Consider the following 22,755-nt stretch of genomic DNA (forward strand, 5'->3'; position numbering starts at 1 on the left):
TTAAATATACACTCTCAGAAAAATAGGTACAAAAGCTGTCACTGGGACAGTACCCTTCAAAAGGGTTCTAATATGTACCATTTAGGTACTAATATGTACCTTTGAGGGATAAAAATGCACTCTTTAGGTATAAGCCAAACCTTTTTCCACACAATATTGTATGAGTATATAATGCAAAGACACACTGTTTCTTTGAATTAATGCTCTTATGGATCTGTTTTGTGAGTTAAGGGGAAAAACTAATATTACCTACATTAGAACTTACTATAGTGGGGATCATTGCTGAATGGCAAGTCTTTTCTGATGTCTAAATAGCATACAGATTTCAGGAGATATTGCATCAAAAACTTTTGCATAGTCCCCTGGTGTTACAGGAATCTTATAATGTGCCAAAAAACTCACTGTAAGTGAAAAGAAAACCATTTAAATTAAATAACTGATCCACCAATATAATGCCATTTTCAAACCAATATTTCAAAAACAATGATTTTTTTTATATAATATATCCTTATTATTCAATATATAATACTTATGTGGTGAAAAGTTAGATGAAGATAAAAAGGCCCGGCGATGAAATTCTGATCATTTTACTGGTATTTTGTCAATGTTATAATTACAATTAAGAAGAAAATGTATATTACCAAAGTTAGAAAGCATATGGGAAGGGATAAAGTTCCAAATGGAGCAAGGATTTCTCAAACCTGACTAAGCTAATTTACTTTAAATGTATTATTTAATGTTTCAAAATTCCCCAAAACTAGGCCACCATCACCATCCAGCTCTTAATCTTGTTGTGGGTTCGTCTCGGCTTTGTCAGACTGTTGGACTCTCGCAAGCCGAAAAAAGTCCTGAACCTGGAGGGAAAATTACAACAACAACAAACAAAAAAAGTAATTGATTAAAGCAGTTGTGAAAAAAAACATCAGCTTGTGTTGCATTTTATCACACATTGCTGTGTGCCAACTTTAAATCTTTACTGTAGCTCATTTTCATTTAAAAAACAACAACATATCAACAACAAATACAGATTATTTCAAGATTTAAATTATTTTTAATATTTGTGCATTATTACCACTTCCACCTGTTTAACGGGGTCCTTAAACTTGGAGAAGCTCTTTTGATAGAGACCGTCTGTGACCCTGTTGAATATTTTTTTGGACCCAGGCCTTCAAGTGAGAGTACTGGAGCTCCTCTTGTGAATCTTCACTTGATTCCATTTCCTGTAGAACACATGATTAGTCTGTAATCTTCTGAGACAGAACTGTACAGAAGACACAGTGACATCAGAGGGTCTTTATATGTAAATTAGGGCTGTCAAAAGATTAATCGCGATTAATCGCATCCAAAATAAAAGTTTGTGTTTACATAATATATGTGTGTGTACTGTGTATAATTATTTTGTATATATAAATGCACACACATGCATGTATATATTTAAGAAATATTTGCATACATATACTGTATATATTTATATATAATTTATATTATATATAAATATAATTTTTTTATATATAAATTACACATTTTTCTTAAATATATACAAGCATGTGTGTGTATTTATATATACAAATTTAATTATACACAGTACACACACATATATTATTTAAACACAAACTTTTATTTTGGATGTGATTAATCGTGATTAATCTTTTGACAGCCCTAATGTAAATGTGTTTGTGTGTATTTACCCATTTTTCTACTTTAGCTCCTCATCACTGCCTGTTGCTTTAAGATGGTAAGCTCTGACTGTGCCATTTTCATAGTCTAGTGACGAATCCTGCCCCTGACTAAAACTACATAATGAGTAAAAAAAACGTACCTTTTGTAAATAAAACAATTTATGAATAAAATGTGATGATATATAATATATTTTTGTTTTAAATGGATAAGGAAAATAGAGTAGCTGTGGCGGCTCAGTGTCAGGCAATCAGATCTATATAAACTGAAACTGGATTATTTACAAATCAACATTTAACGATGAAGTAAAAGTAATTATGCTTTTTATTTACATTAAGCACCAACACTTCAAAAGAAGTATATTTAAAACTAGATTTCATAGTGATTTCGAAAATATTACTATAAATTACAGCAACACCTCCCCCTTTGCCTTTCAGACGAGGTTCATGTTTATAACTGTAATCTTGCGGGGCGGTCTCATTTAAAGTAATGTAATCGTTTAGTTTTAGCCAGGTTTCTGTCAAACACAGCACATCTAGGTTATTATCTGAAGTCATATCATTAACAATGAGTGCTTTTGGAGTAAGTGATCGAATATTCAGCAACCCAAGCTTTAACATTTGCTCATCTGTATTATAGCTGTTTTTTATTTGTTGAACATCAATTACATTTTTAACCTTAGATGGGTTTGGATGTTTTTTGGATTTCCAAATTCGGTGAACAGACACAGTCTCTATATGATGATATCTAGGTAAAAGAGGCTCTATGTGATGTGATTTATCTGACCTTGGTGACGTGAGACAGCTAGCAGACAGTCGGTTTAGCCAGTCTGTCTGCTTCCTGACCTGATCACCAGATCGTCATGTTTGAGCTCTAAGACTATGAGACAAATTACTAGAGAGAAGAGCAGCACCATCCCAGGAGGGATGAATACCATCTCTTTTCAACAGGTCAGGTCTGCCCCAAAAACTTTTCCAATTGTCTATGAATTCTATATTATTTTGCGGACACCACCTCAACAGCCAGCCATTGAGTGAACACAATCTACTGACTATCTCATCACATATTCTCTTTGGGGCTGGCTTGACAGGCCGTGGCCCGGTTGAGAGATGACAACTGGGCGCCTAGTGAAGGGGGACCGGTTACCCATGGAGCGAGTAACCTGGCTTATTGTGTTAATAACCCAGTTCGGTACTTGGGGATGGCTCGCCAGGCCTCGACCCGTGTGGCTAGGGGTTGAATGAAAATGGCCAATAATAAGCCAAGTCAAGTCAAGTCATCTTCATCTTTATCTTTATCTTTATATAGCGCTTTTAACAATGTAGATTGTTTCAAAGCGGCTTTACAGTAACAAACGGATAATTTAAGGTAACAGAGATTGTTTTGGCTTTATAGCGGTTCTTGAATAAAGGCAAGGCAAGGCAAGGCAAGGCAAGGCAAGTTTATTTATATAGCACATTTCATACACAATGGCAATTCAAAGTGCTTTACATAGAAGAAATAAAAATACTAAAATAATTAAGAATAATTAAAACAGTTTAGAAAAATAAAATACAGTACTTATAAAAAAAAGAATATTATTATAGATCTTTCCTTCAAAAGGATTCCCTTAAGACTTAAATCTTTCAACCTTCTTTTAACCTTCAATCTTCTTACGACTTCCATCTATCAACTTTCCTTTAACTTTCTTTTCTCCCTCATTTACTCGCACGTTCTTTTCACTTTCTTTAGCACTGCGTTCACATTCTCTCTCAGACGAAAACTTTAATATCGTCATTTAACTACTTTCAAACCCACATTAATACACGTCACTTTCACATTATCACTTTCTTTTACACCTTCTGAGTGGGCATAAATGCCCTGCTTTTGAAAGCAAAACAAACAGTCGGACGAACAGCGGCACAGTGCTCATTCAGTAAATGCATAGCTAAACAGAAGTGTTTTGAGTCTGGATTTGAATGTGACTACTGTAGGAGCACATCTGATCTCTTCTGGAAGCTGGTTCCAGCTGCGGCTGGCATAATAGCTAAAAGCAGACTCACCATGCTTAGAGTGAACCCTTGGTATTTCTAGCTGATATGATCCTAATGATCTGAGTGATCTGTTGGGTTTATATTCAGTGAGCATATCTGCAATGTATTGAGGTCCTAGGCCATTGAATGATTTATATACCAGTAATAATACCTTAAAATCAATCCTAAATCTAACTGGGAGCCAGTGTAAAGACCTGAGGACTGGTGTGATATGTTCATATTTCCTGGTTCTGCTCAGAATCCTGGCGGCAGCGTTCTGTATGAGCTGCAACTGTCTTATGGTCTTTTTGGGAAGGCCAGTGAGGAGTCCATTACAATAATCCACCCTGCTGGTGATGAAAGCATGCACAAGTTTCTCTAAGTCTTGTCTGGAAACAAAGCATCTAATTCTTGCAATATTTTTGAGATGATAGTATGCTGATTTAGTTATTGCTTTGACATGACTACTGAAACTAAGGTCTGACTCTAGTGTCACACCAAGATTCCTGACTTGATTTTTAGTTGTTTGACCCCTAGAGAGAAGGTATGCGTTCACCTTGAGAACTTCATCTTTGTTTCCAAATGTAATGACTTCAGTTTTGTCTTTGTTTAACTGAAGAAAGTTTTGGTACATCCAACTGTTGACTTCATCAATGCATTGGCACAGGGAGTCAATGGGGCTGTAATCGTTAGGCGATAGGGCTAAGTACAGCTGTGTGTCGTCTGCATAGCTGTGGTAAGCAATTTGGTTCTTTCTCATTATTTGGCTCATTGGGAGCATATACAGGTTGAACAGGAGTGGCGCAAGAATTGAGCCTTGAGGGACTCCGCATGTCATGGATGTCCACTCAGACTTATGATCTCCTATACTCACATAATAACCTCTCCCATCTAAGTATGACTTGAACCATTTTAGGACTATCCCAGAAAGCCCCACCCAGTTTTTCAGCCTGTCAAGAAGTATGTTATGATCGACAGTGTCAAATGCAGCACTGAGGTCGAGTAGTACCAGCACTGATAATTTGCCTGAATCAGTATTTAAGCGAATATCGTTTATTATCTTTATGAGCGCTGTCTCTGTGCTGTGATGCTGTCGGAAACCAGATTGAAAATTGTCAAAGTATCCATTCGAGCATAAGAATTTGTTCAGCTGGTTGAAGACAACTTTTTCAATTATCTTGCCTATGAAAGGAAGATTCGAGATTGGTCTATAGTTGCTTAATATGGTCTTATCCAGATTGTTCTTTTTCAGGAGGGGCTTGACAACTGCAGTTTTCAGGGAGTTTGGAAAACTCCCAGAGAGAAGTGAGGCATTTACCACTTCTAGAAGATCTGCTTCTAAACTGTTTAACACACTTTTGAAAAAAGATGTGGGAAGTGTGTCAAGAGCGCATGTTGATGTTTTAAGGTGCTGTACGGTTTCTTCCAAAATTTTGCCATCAATTTCTTTGAAATCAGACAACGTTACTACTTTCTCAGGTGGTCTGATCTGTCTGACCCCAGCACAACTCAAGGATGTGCTGATCACCTTTCTGATATTATTGATTTTGTCAGAGAAGAAAGAAGCAAACTCACTGCACTTGCTGTTTGAGAGCATTTCACTGGGAATCTGGCTTGGGGGGTTTGTCAGTCTCTCTACAGTAGCAAAAAGAGTGCGTGTGTTGTTTAAATTGCAGTTTATAATATTTGAGAAGAAAGTCTGTCTAGCTTTGCCTAGTTCTATATTGAAAGCATGAAGGCTGTCTTTGTAGATGTTATAATGGACTACAAGTTTTGTCTTCCGCCACATGCGCTCTGCTTTTCTGCATTGTCTTTTCATATTTTGCACTGCTGTTGAGTTTCTCCAAGGTGCTTTTTGTCTGCCACTCTTCTTCCTGACTTTCACAGGAGCAATATCATCAATTGCACTTTTAACTTTTGAGTTAAAAGAATCAAGGAGAAAATCAACAGAGTCAGCAGATATGCTTGGTGTTAAGGATATAGCCTTCATAAATAGTACACTAGTGTTCTCATTTAAGCATCTCTTCTTGACAGACACAGATCTAGCTTCAATGGCAGGAGAGATCAATATATCAAAGAAAATACAGAAATGATCAGACAGTGCTACATCCTTAATAACAATCGATGAAATGTTAAGACCCTTACTGATAAGTAAATCTAGAGTGTCCGCGATTGTGTGTGGGTCCATGTACATGCTGTGTCAGATCAAAAGTTTTTAAAACAGTTTTGATTTCTTTTGCCATATTGGTTTCTGCATTATCTATGTGGATGTTAAAATCTCCAGCAATGGCAAAACAGTCAAACTCTGAGGTAATTGTTAATAAAGATATTTTCCAGCTAAAGTTAGTTTTGATTGATTCACTTCCGTCGCAAGGATCATTAGTTAATAAATTAGAGGCCGCTGAGACGACATCGTTCTCTCTACACAGACTTTAAACGCGAACCTGTGAGAAACGCTGATGGCGCTCACGTGCGCATCAAGAATTAATTCTATAGTTATGCGCATTTGAATATATGTGCGCAAGTTTGTAATTCCCTACAAACCAAGCCTTAAACTACTTGTCTGGCCTTAACATTTTGATACAGAATTGTATCACTTCGGGTAGATATGCGAAACCAAAATTATCCCGACAACGCTTTATCTGTAGAGTGGTAAAGGGATCCTCCATAGGGAGAGAGATGTGTCTTTAATCTAGCTTTGAACTGACAGAGTGTGTCTGCTTCCCGGACAATGGTAGGAAGGCTGTTCCAAAGTTTTGATGCTTAATAGGAAAAGGATCCACCGCCAGCAGTCGATTTTGATATTCTAGGTATTATTAACTGGCCGGAATTTTGAGATCGCAATAGACGTTAAGGACTATAATGCGTTAAGAGCTCACTTAAGTGTTGTGGTGCTAAACCATTTAGTGCTTTGTAAGTAATCAGCAATATTTTAAAATGTGTACGATATTTAATAGGGAGCCAATGCAGTGTTGACAGAACTGGGCTAATATGGTCATACTTCCTGGTTCTGGTAAGAACTCGAGCTGCTGCGTTTTGAACCAGCTGTAGTTTGTTTATTAACCGTGCAGGGCATCCACCCATAATAGGATTACAATAATCTAGCCTTGATGTCATGAACGCATTAACTAATTGTCCCGCATTTGTCCTTGAGAGCATATGACGTAATTTAGATATTTTTTTTAAGATGGAAAAATGCGGTTTTACAGATACTAGATGCGTGACTTTTAAATGAAGGATTGGTATCAAAGAGCAATCCCAGGTTCCTAACCGACGACAAAGACTTAACAGAGCAGCCATCAAGTGTTAGACAGTATTCTAGGTTATTACGTGTGGAAGTTTTTTGTCCAATAATTAGAATCTCTGTTTTTTTCAGAGTTAAGTAGTAGGATATTACTAGTCATCCAGTTTATTATATCAGCTATGCATTCCGTTAATTTTGTGAATTGGTAGGTTTCGTTAGATTGTGAAGAAATATAGAGCTGAGTATAATCGGCATAACAGTGAAAGCTAATTCCATGTTTCCTAATGATATCTCCTAATGGTAGCATGTACAGAGTGAACAGAAACGGTCCTAGTACTGAGCCTTGTGGTACGCCATACTGAACTTGTGATCGATAAGACATCTCTTCATTTACTGCTACAAACTGATAACGGTCAGATAAGTATGATTTAAACCATGCTAATGCAATTCCACTAATGCCAGCATAATTTTCGAGTCTATTTAAAAGAATGTTGTGGTCAATAGTGTCAAATGCAGCACTAAGATCGAGTAACACCAATAGAGAGATACAACCACGATCGGATGATAAGAGCAAATCATTTGTGACTCTAATGAGAGCTGTCTCGGTACTATGGTACGGTCTAAATCCTGACTGAAAATCCTCGCAGATATCATTTCTTTCTAAAAAGGAACATAGTTGTGAAGATACTGCCTTTTCTAGTATCTTTGACAGAAAGGGTAGATTCGAGATCGGCCTGTAATTGACTAATTCTGTAGTATCAAGTTGTGTTTTTTTAACAAGCGGTTCAATCATAGCCAGCTTAAAGGTTTTTGGTACGTATCCTAGAGATAAAGATGAATTGATGATAGTAAGAAGAGGATCTATGACCTCTGGAAGCATCTCTTTCAGTAGAGCCCCTTTCACACAGCGCGATGATCCCGGCAAATTGCCGGGAAATTGCCAGAACGCCTTCTGTGTGAAATCAAACACGACCCGGGATCGATGCGATGCCGGATTGGGGACCTAGTAACATTAATAATAATAATAATAATAATAATAATAATTCGTTACATTTATATAGCGCTTTTCTAGGTACTCAAAGCGCTTTACATGAAAGGGGGAATCTCCTCAACCACCACCAATGTGCAGCATCCACCTGGATGATGCGACGGCAGCCATATTGCGCCAGAACGCCCACCACACACCAGCTTATTGGTGGAGAGGAGACAGTGATGAAGCCAATCAGTACATTGCCGTGTTCAGTCCTTGAATGCGCGCTGTGTGAACAAAAGCCGTAATAATGTCGTGTCGTAGTGATGACGCTGAAGCCGGGATCAAGCCAGCTGTGAAATGTTACGTAATGCGCAAGTTTATGATCGAATCAGAGAAAAAAAATGCACAAGCGTGGTTTCTCGAGAAAGAAATCGCAGCTCATAAGCAAACTTAAGACGCTGCTGAGACATTACAAGTCCCATCGATGTCACGTGTGTTTACGGAATTTTTACGGGTTCTGTGTGAACTCTCATTCCGGAAAATCACTGGCAGTGTGAATGAACCAAAATCAAACGAACCCGGGTCAAATCCCGGGTCACTTTATCCGTGTATTTTCCGGAATCGCTGTGTGAAAGGAGCTTAGCTTAGTCGGTATAGGGTCTAACATACATGTTGTCGGTTTAGATGATTTAATGAGTTTAGCGAATACTTCCTCTCCTATAGCAATAAATGAATCAAATTTTTCCTTAGGGAGACTACAATGCACTCCCTCATGCGATACTGTAGTAGACGGTTGCATAGTTATAATTTTGTCCCTGATATTATCAATCTTATAAGTGAAGAAGTTCATAAAGTCATTACTGCTGTGTTGCTTGGAAATGTCTGAGCTTGAAGCTTTCTTTTTCGTTAGTTTAGCCACTGTTTCAAATAAATACCTAGGGTTTTGTTTATTTTCTTCTAATAGGGTTGAGAAATAAGCAGATCCAGCAGCTTTTAAGGCCTCTCTGTATGCAATCGAACTCTCTTTCCATGAAATGCGAAATACCTCTAGTTTTGTTTTCTTCCAGTTGCGCTCCAAGTGCCTGAGTGTGCTCGCTGTACCACGGCGTTGGACTATTTTCTTTAATCTTCTTTAAGTGCAACGGAGCAACTGTGTCTAAAGTGCTGAAAAAGAGAGAGTTAAAAGTTTCTGTTGCAACATCGAGTTCTTCTAAGCTATCTGGGATGCAGAGATGATGAAACTGATTAGGAAGATTATTGATAAAGCAATCTTTAGTGGCAGAAGTGATAGGTCTAACATATTTATAACACGGAGTCTGCTTTGCAGCCTTGGCTAAATGTAATTTACACGAGACTAGATAATGATCTGAGATGTCATCGCTCTGCTGCAGAATTTCAACGGCATCAACATTTATTCCGTGTGATAATATTAGATCTAGAGTATGATTACGACAATGAGTAGGTCCTGACACGTGTTGTCTAACTCCAATAGATTTCAGAATGTCTTTAAATGCCAATCCCAATGCATCTTTTTCATTATCTATATGTATATTAAAATCACCAACAATTAGTACTTTATCTGCAGCCAGTACTAACTCTGATAGAAAGTCAGCAAATTCTTTGATAAAATCTTTATGGTGCCCTGGTGGCCTGTATACAGTAGCCAGCACAAATCTCAAACGTGATTTGTTATTTACATTATATATTTTTACATTAAGCACCAACACTTCAAAAGAAGTATATTTAAAACTAGATTTCATAGTGATTTAAAAAATCTGTGACTAGATTGTTCGCCAGTTCCTCATCTTTCCCCCGGATTGATCGCTGATCGCTGGCTCCTGTCTGCCTCGCTGCCTGCTGTGAGTTTGTTTGCTTCGGTGCTGTAAGCTCCGTCTTAGCCTCGTATTTCTTTCTGTTTTGAACCATCATTTACTATCATTTCTAGTTGTTTATACTACTAAATACAGCTTACCCAACATCTCAGATTAACCTGACATCGCTAGCTTCCGTTATTATTAGCACAACACGCTAGTAATTCGCTAGCCTGTTAACACGCTAAATCTGTGCACTCAGATTTTTTTTTTTTTTTTTTTTCGCGCGTGCCTGTGCCTTTGAGTTCATAAAAAGCCCAGGTGAGTAAGAATCACTCAACAAACACGGTGAGTAATGTCTTGTCCTGTTATTGTCACCTGCACTTCATGTCACATGTTTAGCAAAGCATTCTCTGTTGGCAATATAGGATTTATATGTGATAAATGCAAGGAGACAGTTAGGCTGACGGAGAAGATTTCAGAACTAGAGACACGCATCCAAACTTTAATTGAGGATAGTAAGAGTGCTAGAGCTTTAGATACTATTTTGGATGCGCCTAGCATAGTGAACTCTTTACATGATGCGGTTCCGGCTGAATTAGTGCCTGCGCAGCAAGGCAAATAGGTGACAGTGAGGGATCGCTCTGGTCGCGGATCAAAAAACGTCTCGGGTTACGTATGTAACCCTCGTTCCCTGAGTAGGGAACGAGACGCTGCATCGATACTCGATACTTTGGGGAATGCCCTCGGCATGACGCGTCTGAAGTCTGTAATGGAACTATTCCAATCTTGATTGGTGCTCGTCACTCGTGACGTTGCATGTGACGGTGATCCGGAAGCTATAAAAGGGCAACGGAACATAGCCGTATCAGCTTTTAAAGGGTCGAAGCAAGTCGTTCTCAGGAGCACGAAAAGTGTGGCCGAGAGATGCAGCGTCTCGTTCCCTACTCAGGGAACGAGGGTTACATACGTAACCCGAGACGTTCCCTTTCGTAAAGGGAACTCCCGCTGCATCGATACTCGATACTTTGGGGAACGAATACCCACGCCGCCACACTGAGAGACCCTGCCCTGGTGTGAAGCAATCTGGCACACTCAAGACATGAGAACTTGTGAACCTGGTGTAGAGGACAGATCCAGACTGTAATGTTTGATGAAGGTGTGTGGGGAGGCCCAGCCAGCGGCATCACAGACCTCTTGAAGAGAAACCCCTGCTAGCAAGGCTCTAGAGGATGCCACTCCTCTGGTTGAGTGAGCTTTTATCAGGAGAGGTGAAGGCAGATTGCGCACCTCGTAAGCTGAAGAAATAGCCTCTACTATCCACTTGCTAATAGTCTGCTTGGAGACCGGGGAGCCCTTCTTGGATAACCCAAAACACACAAACAGCTGGTCCGACTTCCTCCAGCCCGAGGTCCTATGTACATAGGCCTCAAGAGCTCGGACCGGGCATAACAAGTGTAACTTAGCTTGATCAGCCGACACATGCGGTGGAGGATGAAAGGCCGGAAGGATTATAGACCGTGCCACATTTGTGGGCACCTTAGGCACGTAGCCAGGTCTAGGGTGGAGAATGGCTCTCACTCTGCCAGGAGAGAACTCGAGGCAAGAGGGAGCCACAGATAGCGCCTGCAGGTCGCCAACTCGTTTCAGGGAAGTAATAGCGAGCAGGAAGGCTACCTTAAAGGATAAAAATTTCTCAGACACCTTATCCAGGGGTTCGAAGGGTGCCAGGGATAAACCTTCGAGGACCACTGCCAGGTCCCACGTGGGGACCCTAGGCTGGATAGCAGGCCTCATCCTCCTGGCTCCACGAAGGAAACGAATTATGAGTGGGTGTGTCCCCAGCGTGCCCACCCCTAAAGGCGTGTGGAAGGCTGATATAGCCGCCACATAGACCTTAAGCGTGGACGGGGAGAGCCCGTCAGAGAAACGATTCTGGAGGAACTCCAGTACTGAAGCCACTGGGCAGTTAACTGGGTCCAACTGATGTTCTCTGCACCATAAAATAAATTTTTTCCATTTAAATGCATAAAGTTTCCTCGTGGAGGGGGCTCTAGAGTTTACAATGGTCTCAACAACCTCGGTTGAGAGACCAGAATTTATGAATTGGTCCCCCTCAGGGGCCAATCCAGTAGCTTCCTGGGCTACCGCCAAGGGTGAAATATCATGACCTTGGGCTGAAGAGGGAGGACCATCCTGATCCGGATTCACCGCGGAAGGCCTGCCAGAAGGGCCCAGATGTTTGGAAGCCATATTTGGGCCTGTCAGTACAGGGCCACTAAGAGTAAGCTGATCCCGTACTGCTGAACCCTCTTGTACTCTAGAACCCCCGGGGGCAGAACAATCGGGGAAAGTATACACAGACATGGCCTCAACCATGTCTGTATCATGATATCCAAACCCAGCAGAGCTGGAAGAGCATGGGAGAGGTGGCGCAGAAGGTGGCCGTCCACATAAAGGGGAAACAGGAGCACCTCTGACAAACCGACCTCCATCCCGGCTAAAGCCAACTTGGGGTGGAGTTCGAAATCCCCGGGCTGCAGCCCCTGCCTCGACAGGATGACTGCCCCCTCTTTGATCAGAGAGACCATCGACATAGTGTCTGTCAAAAATAGAACCTAATGGTCTCTCTGAAGTTTCCTCAGACCCTGTGTTTCCAACACAGGTACTAGGAGCAGGAACCATAACTTCCTCCCCATGATCAGAAAACGAGGGCATGTGCGCATAACTCTGGTCATGCGGAGTGGGTTCCCTCTCGGGGAAAACCCATTGGTCCTGAGCCACTACTACAGGGCCCCCATGTACAGCAGGCCAAAGAATAGTATGTTGAACACTGCTGCCAGCGAGCCCACTCTTTAATAAGGTCACGTAGTGGTGGCCTGGCCTAGCTTGATATTCATGACTATGGTAAGGAAGATGAGTGTCTGAGCTGGAGACAATTGTGCCTGCATCATGACTATAACCTACACCGCCCCCAGGAATCGGTTTCTCTGAAGAGGCACTGGTGATTTTTCCTAGACTCTGAGCCATATTCCCTAGCACCTCACGAGACTCGAAACAACACCTCGGTGTTGAACCGTCTGCTCTAGTAGTCAATGGACAGGAATGAGGATGCCCTGAAGACTCCATGGAGCTAGGACAGTGACCATGCATTCCGAGGAGGTGCGGGGATACAATACTAGGCCGAATGGAAGAATCCGGAACTGATGTGCTTTTCCCCCAAAAGCAGATCTCGGAAACTTCCCGTGATGGGGTTAGAAGGGAATGAGGAGTTAAGGGCCTTGTGGATCTATCACGACAGACCAGTCCTCGGAGCTGGTCTGACTGACAGTCGGAATCTTGAATCTGAACCCCCTCGGAGGTTGATCCATTACCCTGAGATCCGAAACAAGGCCTTACTCCCCTTCCCTCACAGGAACTATGAAGTACCGGCTGTAGAACCCGGGCTCCCGAAACCGAGGAAGAGCTCACCTTGAGGTTTCCTTTGTTAAGAGAGACCTGACTTCCTGTTCCAAGAACCAACCCTGCTCGGGGCTGGCAGACATGTGAACCACCCTTAGTAGATAATATTTTTATATTAGCTCCGCTGTAAGCAGGACCCTCCAGGCTATATTTTGAAGACCCCTCGGGGTGTCTAAATATGCTATTATGGGGACCAGTCCCTCGAGACTGGCCTTGGCTAAAAATGTTCAAATGGTTTCGGTGACCTGAAGCAGCTAACTGGCAGGAACTAACCGAAATATGCTCTCTACAGACCTCCTGAGAGGCGGCGAACTCGACAGGGCCGCAACGTTTCCGGGCAGATACTGCGATTTGTGTTCGCTGGAAGCCGATGTGTCCCGAAGCGCCATCGGCGGCGGGAAGTAAACATCGATTTCCTAAGGGCTGTATAAGGGGGCGAGACTCCTGTACTCGCTCTCCTGGGGGAACGGCCATAAGGGTCTGCGTGTTACGACAAGACCTCTTAGTTGAAGCCATCTTAGCCCGAGAGACAGTCCTCAGACCTGTCCTCGATATAGAGGGCTTCATATGAGAATGTCTCTTCTGGCCCCAAGCCTTATACGGGGGGGCACGAGAGGAAACCTTCTCAAAATATGTTGAACTGGCGGCTGTCCCCTGAGGCTGCCCCCTGGCAGCAACCCCATGAGACCTAGATTGACAACTGGGGATAGCTGATTGTCGCTCTGCCTCCTGAAACCCTTCGACAACGGTTCTTCGATTTTCCCACGATCTCGATACCTCAGTATGAAGATCAGTGAAAAAGGGAAGGCTCTGACACAAAGATTGTGACTGGGTCTGCAGGAAGCGCTCATCCATTTTATTTTTCTTAGTCGCTTCCTGCTTATTATATGGCCATTCAACGTTTAATTTAACCACTGCCCTGGTCACAACCTCCAGCAATTCCTCAATAACGGGAATATGGGGTGGCGAATCCCCATATTTATGTGATTCAGTGTTGATAATATCTAACCCCTCGGAGCCAGATAAATCAAACGCTGTGTCTTTAACACGGTCGGAAGAAGCCGCAGCGCGGGCTTCCGAACCGTGCACGAGACCAGTGGAGCTGGTTAATAAACACTGAGAAAGGGTCGCAACCGTCTCAGTGTTATCTGCCAGCTCCACGTGCGAATCCCATGCATACAAGCGGCGCGCTGCCTCAACAGACGCGGGGCCTGATGCACTGGAAACGCGAGCCTGATCTGATTGATCGAACAAGCTCAAACGGGAGCGGAGCTCTCTCATAGATAGCTGAAAACAGTTTGCACAGACAGCGCCCTCGAGCACTGCCCGTGCATGCTCCACTCCCAGACAAACAACACAAAACGAGTGCGTGTCACCCTCGCTCAAATAGCGCGAGCAAGGGGACGCACATCGCCTGAGTCGTTTCTCTATATTCGCCATATATATATTGAGATAGACAAACAACACCAAATAAGACAATACAGTCACACAGAACGCTTGCTGAAGACAGAAAGCTGATACGGCTATGTTCCGTTGCCCTTTTATAGCTTCCGGATCACCGTCACATGCAACGTCACGAGTGACGAGCACCAATCAAGATTGGAATAGTTCCATTACAGACTTCAGACGCGTCATGCCGAGGGCATTCCCCAAAGTATCGAGTATCGATGCAGCGGGAGTTCCCTTTACGAAAGGGAACCACTCTTCCGTTCCGATTACCATAACAAATCGATTTGCCCCGCTCAGTGAAACACCCACTGAGAATTCTGTTGATTGTGCCCTAGTAATTGGCGATTCTATTACACGGAACGTGAAAATAGAGACACCAGCCACCATAGTCACATGTTTGCCGGGAGCCAGAGCGCCTGACATCAAAGCAAAATTAAAAGTGCTGGCTAATGCTAATCGTAAATTCTCTAAGATCATTATTCACGTTGGCACTAATGATGTTCCGACTCCGCCAGTCGGAGATCACCAAAATTAATATTAAAGAGGTGTGTGAACTCGCAAGTACGATGTCAAGCACTGTCATTTGCTCTGGCCCCCTTCCTGTTCGCAGGAGTGATGAGATAGTCAGTAGACTGTCCTCACTCAATGGCTGGCTGTCGAGGTGGTGTCCGCATAATAATATAGAATTCATAGACAATTGGAAAAGTTTTTGGGGCAGACCTGACCTGTTGAAAAGAGATGGTATTCATCCCTCCTGGGATGGTGCTGCTCTTCTGTCTAGTAATTTGGCTCATAGTCTTAGAGATAAAAAATGACAAATTGGGCACCAGGTCAGGAAGCAGACAGACTGGATTAACCCTCTGAGGTCGGCAAACGCGCCGACGCGTTTTGCTGGATTTTTTTCACATAGCAGCAACATAAACTTAAAAAAATCCGTCATTTATGGTCATATAAATAAAATAAATACAAGATTATAAACTATAGAGGGTCTTCTTTTTTTGTGTACACTCACATTAACATCAAAACCTTGTTTTTATTTTTAAATAAATAAAATAAACAGGGTGTGCTTTCAGCTCACTCTGTCTCCTCTGTTATCTTTCTGAAACAAGTCTGGAAAATGAACTGAAACTCAGCTAATACTTATCTCACAACCATGAAACATGCGTCTAAAGAAAGCTTTAAATTTCTACTTTTAAATAAAACAATTCACATTCAAAACAAATATTCTCCTGCAATGTAATCTGTATGAAATTAAAGAGAAGTACAGTTTCTCCCGTCTCATCTAATTATCTGTAATGAGTTCACACCCACTCGCAGAGCGTGCTATTCATAAGATAATGTGCTGAGGTGATATATGCAAAATAAGGTAAATGCCTCCTGAAATGCCTTAAAACCAGCAAGTTTCATTCATTCACTTTCCTGTGGCGTTGGAAGATGGCACGAAACGTTCACATTTTCCTCAGAAGAAGAGCGGGACTCTGACGACGAACGTTTGTATTTTGAAGAGCGACTTGATCCAGCCGTGGATAATATTTCGGATGAGTAAGTCTTTTTAAATTTAGTTGCATTAGTTGACAAGCTATTTTATATAAACGTAGGCTACATATTTTACTGGTTGGACCATTTCCATACTTGCCATTCAGAGTAATTTATATTTAAATGGTCTAGGCTATGCTGTATAAAGTAGGAGAGAGGCTTCATGCATAAATAAACTGATTTGCACAAACGCGTTTCGGCACGTGCCTTCAGAAGACTTTATACAGCATAGCCTAGACATGCTGTAGCCTAATATGTACAACGATATGTTTAGATCATAGGCCTGTATGAAAGTTAGAATTTTGAAATTAATTTAGAAAATATTATGTATGTTTAGATTATATTTTGACTAGTGTTTATGCTGCCTCATTATCATCAACGAAGAGTGCTTGCAAATATCTATTGCAAATGTGTGTATGTGCTGAAATGTGTAAATATGCCCAGCTGATGAATTGCAAATGTGTTAATGTTTGCGTTGTGCTATCTCCGTAATGGCCCATTGACACGCAATATATGCCTACAGCACGCGTCTACAATTATTCGCATCAGTTATTCATATAGACTAATGGTAATATACTTTGAAATATTTATGTTATAATAGTTTCCATCTTTAAAAAAAAAGGAATGTAGCTGCATCTCCTTCATCTGCAACTCGGAGGGCGCGCAGCAACACAATCGAACATCAGAAAGAGTAAGTACATATTTACCCATGTTCGTTCAATTTTGTTTATATAGCCTACTTATTACAATATGAGCCTGTATGACTTTATTTATTTTTGGAGGTTGGTTGATAATGTTACGTATTTTTTCTTTGTGTTATCTTATCAGCATGCTAATGCCCATACAACACACACAAACACAAACACAAACACAAACACACACACACACACACACACACACACACACACACACACACACACACACACACACACACACACACACACACACACACACACACACACACACACACTGCACAGGTCAAATAGACCTATATTCAGTCTGTCCAATGGTTGACACAACACACACAAACACACACACTTTTCACTCACACTCACACTAGGCTTTTCCGTGCTGATGGCTTACACCCAAGCAGATTCGGAGCGGATCTTCTGTCAGATAACATCTCCAAAATGTTAAATACCCTTTGACTAGTAACCAAAAGTCCAAATCATAGTCTCTGCTGCACCAATTCAACTGATATAAATACTAGTGTAGAACATTGCATAGAAACCGTGTCTATTCCTCGTTTAGTGAGATCAAATAATAAATCTAATGCAGGATCTAGGAAAAATCTAATTGTTATTAAAACAGAAAATGTTGCTATTAGTAAACAAAAACTATTTCTAAAGCTAGGTCTTCTAAACATTAGATCACTCACACCTAAGGCAGTTATTGTAAATGAAATAGTCACAGATAATAGCTTCGATATACTTTGCCTTACTGAAACCTGGCTTAAACCAAATGATTATTTCGGTATTAATGAGTCTACTCCTCCTGGATACTGTTATAAGCATGAGCCCCGTCTGATTGGTCGTGGCGGAGGTGTTGCAACCATTTATAAAGATATTCTAAATGTTACCCAGAAAACGGGTTATAAGTTTATTTCATTTGAAGTACTTGTACTAAATGTTACGCTCTTAGATGTTAGAAAAACATCCCTATTATCTCTAGCCTTGGCTACCGTATATAGACCGCCAGGGCCTTACGCTGATTTCCTAAAAGAGTTTGCAGATTTTCTCTCAGACCTATTAGTCAATGTCGATAAAGCACTAATTGTTGGAGATTTTAACATACACGTAGATAATCCAAATGATGCGTTAGGAGCTGCGTTTACAGATTTATTAAATTCATTTGGGGTCAAGCAAAACGTCACCAGACCAACACATGGTCTTAATCATACACTCGATTTAATTATATCACATGGAACCGATCCAACCGATATAGATATCATTCCACAAAGTGATGAAGTCACTGATCACTACATGGTAACTTGCATATTACGTACTGCTGTAATATATCATGCGGCGTCGCGTTATCAACCAGGCAGAACAATCCTCCCATCCACCATAGATAATTTCTCAAATTGCTTATCTAATCTGTCTCAGCTGCTGCCTGAACCCAAACAAACAGATGAACTAGAAGAACTAACTAGCACTATGAGCACCATTCTCTCTAGAACATTGGATGTGGTTGCACCTATTAAATTAAAAAAGGTCAGAGAGAAAAATAAAGCACCATGGTATAACAATACTACGCATGTTTTAAAGAGAGAAACGCGTATTTTAGAGCGTAAATGGAAACAAACTAATTTAGAGGTCTTTAGAATCGCGTGGAAAGACAGTGTCACGTTATAAAAAGGCCCTAAAAGCGGCCAGGGCTGAGCACCTCCGCAAACTAATAGAAAACAACCAAAACAATCCAAGGTTTTTATTTAACACCGCGGCTAAACTAACAAATAAACAGACGTCACCCGAACAAAATATCCCGTTACAGTTCAGTAGTAATGATTTCATGAACTTCTTCACTGAGAAAATAGAAAGCATCAGAACCACAATTGTAAATGTTCAATCTTCAATTGCGCCTTATAATTCAGCTTCAATTATCACCCCGCAAGAACAATTACAGTGCTTTGCAACTATAGAACAAAAAGAGTTAAATAAACTTATCACTTCATCTAAAACAACAACATGTTTATTAGATCCTATACCAACTAAACTACTGAAAGAAGTGTTACCTGTAGTGGAAGATCCTCTCCTCAATATTATTAACTCGTCTTTATCTTTAGGTCATGTTCCAAGAACATTTAAACTGGCAGTTATAAAACCTCTCATTAAGAAACCACAATTAGATCATAATAATCTAGCAAATTATAGACCCATTTCAAATCTTCCATTTATGTCTAAAATATTAGAAAAAGTGGTGTCCGCTCAACTGGGCTCTTTCTTGCAACAAAATGATATCTATGAAAAGTTTCAGTCTGGATTCAGACCGCATCATAGCACTGAAACTGCGCTCGTTAAAATCACAAATGATTTACTTTTAGCTTCTGACCAAGGCTGTATCTCAATACTAGTTTTACTTGATCTTAGTGCTGCGTTCGATACTATAGATCATACATTACTCTTAGATCGACTACAAAATTATACTGGTGTTCAAGGACAAGCACTAAGCTGGTTCAAATCATACCTATCTGACCGCTACCATTTTGTCTATTTAAATGGAGAAAAATCGATCATAACTCCAGTAAACTATGGAGTGCCGCAGGGATCTGTATTAGGCCCTCTGTTATTTTCAATATATATGATGCCACTTGGAAATATTATAAGGAAACATGGAATTAGTTTCCATTGTTATGCTGATGACACTCAAATATATATTTCATCACGGCCGGATGAAAACGCTAAATTTTCCAAATTGACAGAGTGTGTTAAAGATATAAAAGATTGGATGACCCGTAATTTTCTTTTATTAAATCCAGACAAGACAGAGGTAATACTTATCGGTTCAAAAAACCGCCCACAAAACCTCGCACAATACAACTTTAACATCATAGGATGTCCTGTTACTTTATCCTCTACAGTAAAAGACCTGGGTGTTATACTCGATTGTAACCTGTCTTTTGAAAATCATATTTCATATGTTACAAAAACAGCATTTTTCCACCTTAGAAACATTGCTAAGCTACGTAATATGCTATCAGTTTCTGATGCAGAAAAGTTAGTTCATGCATTCATGACCTCGAGACTGGATTACTGTAATGCTTTATTAGCTGGTTGTCCTGCATCCTCAATAAACAAGCTACAGTTAGTCCAAAATGCCGCCGCTAGAGTTCTTACTAGATCAAGAAAATATGATCATATAACACCGATTTTATCATCACTGCATTGGTTACCTATAAAGTTCCGTATTAATTACAAGGTATTGCTACTGACCTATAAAGCCCTAAACGGCTTAGCTCCAGTCTATTTAACGGATCTTTTATCACCCTATAATCCATCGCGCTCTTTAAGATCACTAAATTCAAGGCTTTTGGTCATACCTAGGATATCCAGAACCACCAAAGGAGGGAGAGCATTTTCACATTTGGCTCCAAAACTCTGGAATAGTCTTCCTGATACTGTTCGTTGCTCAGACTCGCTCTCCCAGTTTAAAACTAGATTAAAGTCGCATCTCTTCAGCCAGGCATTCATATAATCCTACAGTTCAAACTACAATCCGGCCTCTAGCTCATAAATGCCAGAGGAGAACTGGCCCCCGACTGAGCCTGGGTTCTCCCAAGGTTTTTTTTTCTCCATTAGGTCACCTGATGGAGTTTTAGGACACCATTAGGTCACCTGATGGAGTTTTTCGGTTCCTTGCCACTGTTGCCTTTGGCTTGCTCAGTTGGGGATATTTTGGGGATATTTAATTTAATTTTATCAATCAATAAATTCCTCTTGAAACAAACTTTGTTGTATTATTTTAATTTAATACTGTGAAGCTGCTTTGATACAATCTGTATTGTGAAAAGCGCTATACAAATAAACTTGACTTGACTTGACTTGACACACAAACACAAACACACACACACACACACACACACAGCACAGGTCAAATAGACCTATATTCAGTCTGTCCAATGGTTGATACAACACACACAAACACACACACAAACACAAACACACACACACATGCACACACACACACACACACAGCACAGGTCAAATAGACCTATATTCAGTCTGTCCAATGGTTGATACAACACACAAACACACACACACACACACACACACACACACACACACACACACACACACACACACACACACACACACACACACACACACACACACACACACACACACACACACACACACAAACACACTGCACAGGTCAAATAGACCTATATTATATTCAGTCTGTCCAATGGTTGATACAACACAGTATCCCACCGGTCACAATTGTGACCGATCATATAACACACTTTTTCACACACTTTTCCATGAAAATGTCAAAAAATTATGATTGATTGTTTCAAAGGGATACTAATGACACATGATTTGGATATTTTTGTGTCTGGGAAAAATGTGGGATTAAATGGGTTAATATTATTATTTTTATAGGAATGTGGTAGCATCTCTCTCAACCTCACCTGCAACTCGCACTGGGAGGGCACGCGACAGGTGTCGTTCAGTTTTGAGAACAACTGAAAAGTAAGTACACTTATTCCCTTTCTTTCAGATATTAGTATAATTCTGTTTACATATTCTGGTTTTACATACTCCATACAAACATTATGTGTCTGTATGGCTTTGCATCTGGCCAATGTTACTTTTAATGATTGAAATGCAGTTGTTGTATTTTGTGTAATAAACATGCTCACAGTTGTTTGTTTGTTTTACAGCTATAAAGGTGATGGTGATCATCAGACACCTGTTGCAAAGAGGGCCAAGACAAACATTCAGACAAGCAACAAGCAGTCTACTCTGTCATGGAAAACAGAGACTGACATTGATATGGTTCCACAGACTCTGAGATTCCTGCCTGCACGGAAACCTGGCCCACAGCTGAGACACATGGGGGGTGTGGACCCGTCCGATCAGCTCTTACAGTACTACACTGCACAACACAAAACAATGAAGTGGTACAGAAAGATCTTTCTACACTTCTTGGACATTGCTGCCACCAATGCTTTCCTTGTCCACAAAGAGCTATGTGGTAACATGACCCATAAACAGTTCATGGAACAGCTTATTGCAGAGCTCTGTGGTGTGTCACAGAAAGTAGCACCAAAACAAACCAGTAGTGACCATGTGCCGGTTCCAGGAGCTGAGCTGGGCTCAGATGCAAAGAACATTTGCACAGTTGGTCGCAAGATCTGTGTGCTTTGCAAAGGACAGCTTGGTAAAAGGCAGGACACACCTTGGAAATGCCAGGCATGTAATGTTCACTTGTGTCTTCAGTTGAACAGGAACTGTGTTCAAAAATGGCACCAAGACATGTAACTATATTCTATCTGCCTTAATTTTAGTTTATTTTGCTCATTTTGCATTATTTTGCTTTATTCTGCTTAGAGCCCGCATCAACGGGGCATAAGCATTTACTGTGAGATACCTGCAAATTTAGAACATTTAATTCCTCCACATAGAGGAATTACAATAAAACAGATTGAACAACAAAACCTTTGAATCCCCTCTTTGTTCAGGTTGCCTCACTTGATGGCCCATTAGCCATTGGGGGAGTGTCTATGTCACACCCCTGGTCTGAATCTCATTAATATTGATAGGCCATTACCACTCCCACGCATAAACCTCTTCTGACAAAAAAACTGTTTTACAAAGTTTAAATCAATGTATTGTTTTATGTGAACGATTAGGCAGGATGATTTTCACATCATTTTGAAGCCAGAACTCGAAGCGACAACATACATTAGTCAAAAGTCTTGTGGACACATATTTAGTATGTGTTTTGTGGTCTTATTTCAGCAACTTTCATTTTTATTTTTTCAAATAACCACGCATAAACATTATTCTCTTAAAAATACAAAGATTTACAAGCATGTTGATCAGATATTATGGTAGCCCTGTTTGTGCTATATAGAATGAATTTACA

At 40.7% G+C, this 22,755-nt stretch overlaps 1 long non-coding RNA gene across 2 annotated transcripts; it reads right to left on the minus strand.

The window, feature by feature from the left end:
* Positions 1-527: 527 nt before the first annotated feature.
* LOC309488232 lies at positions 528-1,793 on the minus strand. 2 transcript variants are annotated; one of them, XR_014202068.1, is made up of 3 exons: positions 1,689-1,793; positions 1,073-1,220; positions 528-854 (listed from the first exon to the last, which is right to left on the minus strand). It is a non-coding gene; the product is annotated as an uncharacterized lncRNA (long non-coding RNA). The 2 variants fall into 2 exon arrangements; XR_014202069.1 differs by having other exon boundaries at positions 1,073-1,240; positions 1,701-1,751.
* Positions 1,794-22,755: the final 20,962 nt, after the last annotated feature.

Source organism: Leuciscus leuciscus, assembly GCF_965113295.1.
Source record: "Leuciscus leuciscus genome assembly, chromosome: 23".
In the NCBI taxonomy this organism is placed as follows: domain Eukaryota; kingdom Metazoa; phylum Chordata; class Actinopteri; order Cypriniformes; family Leuciscidae; genus Leuciscus; species Leuciscus leuciscus.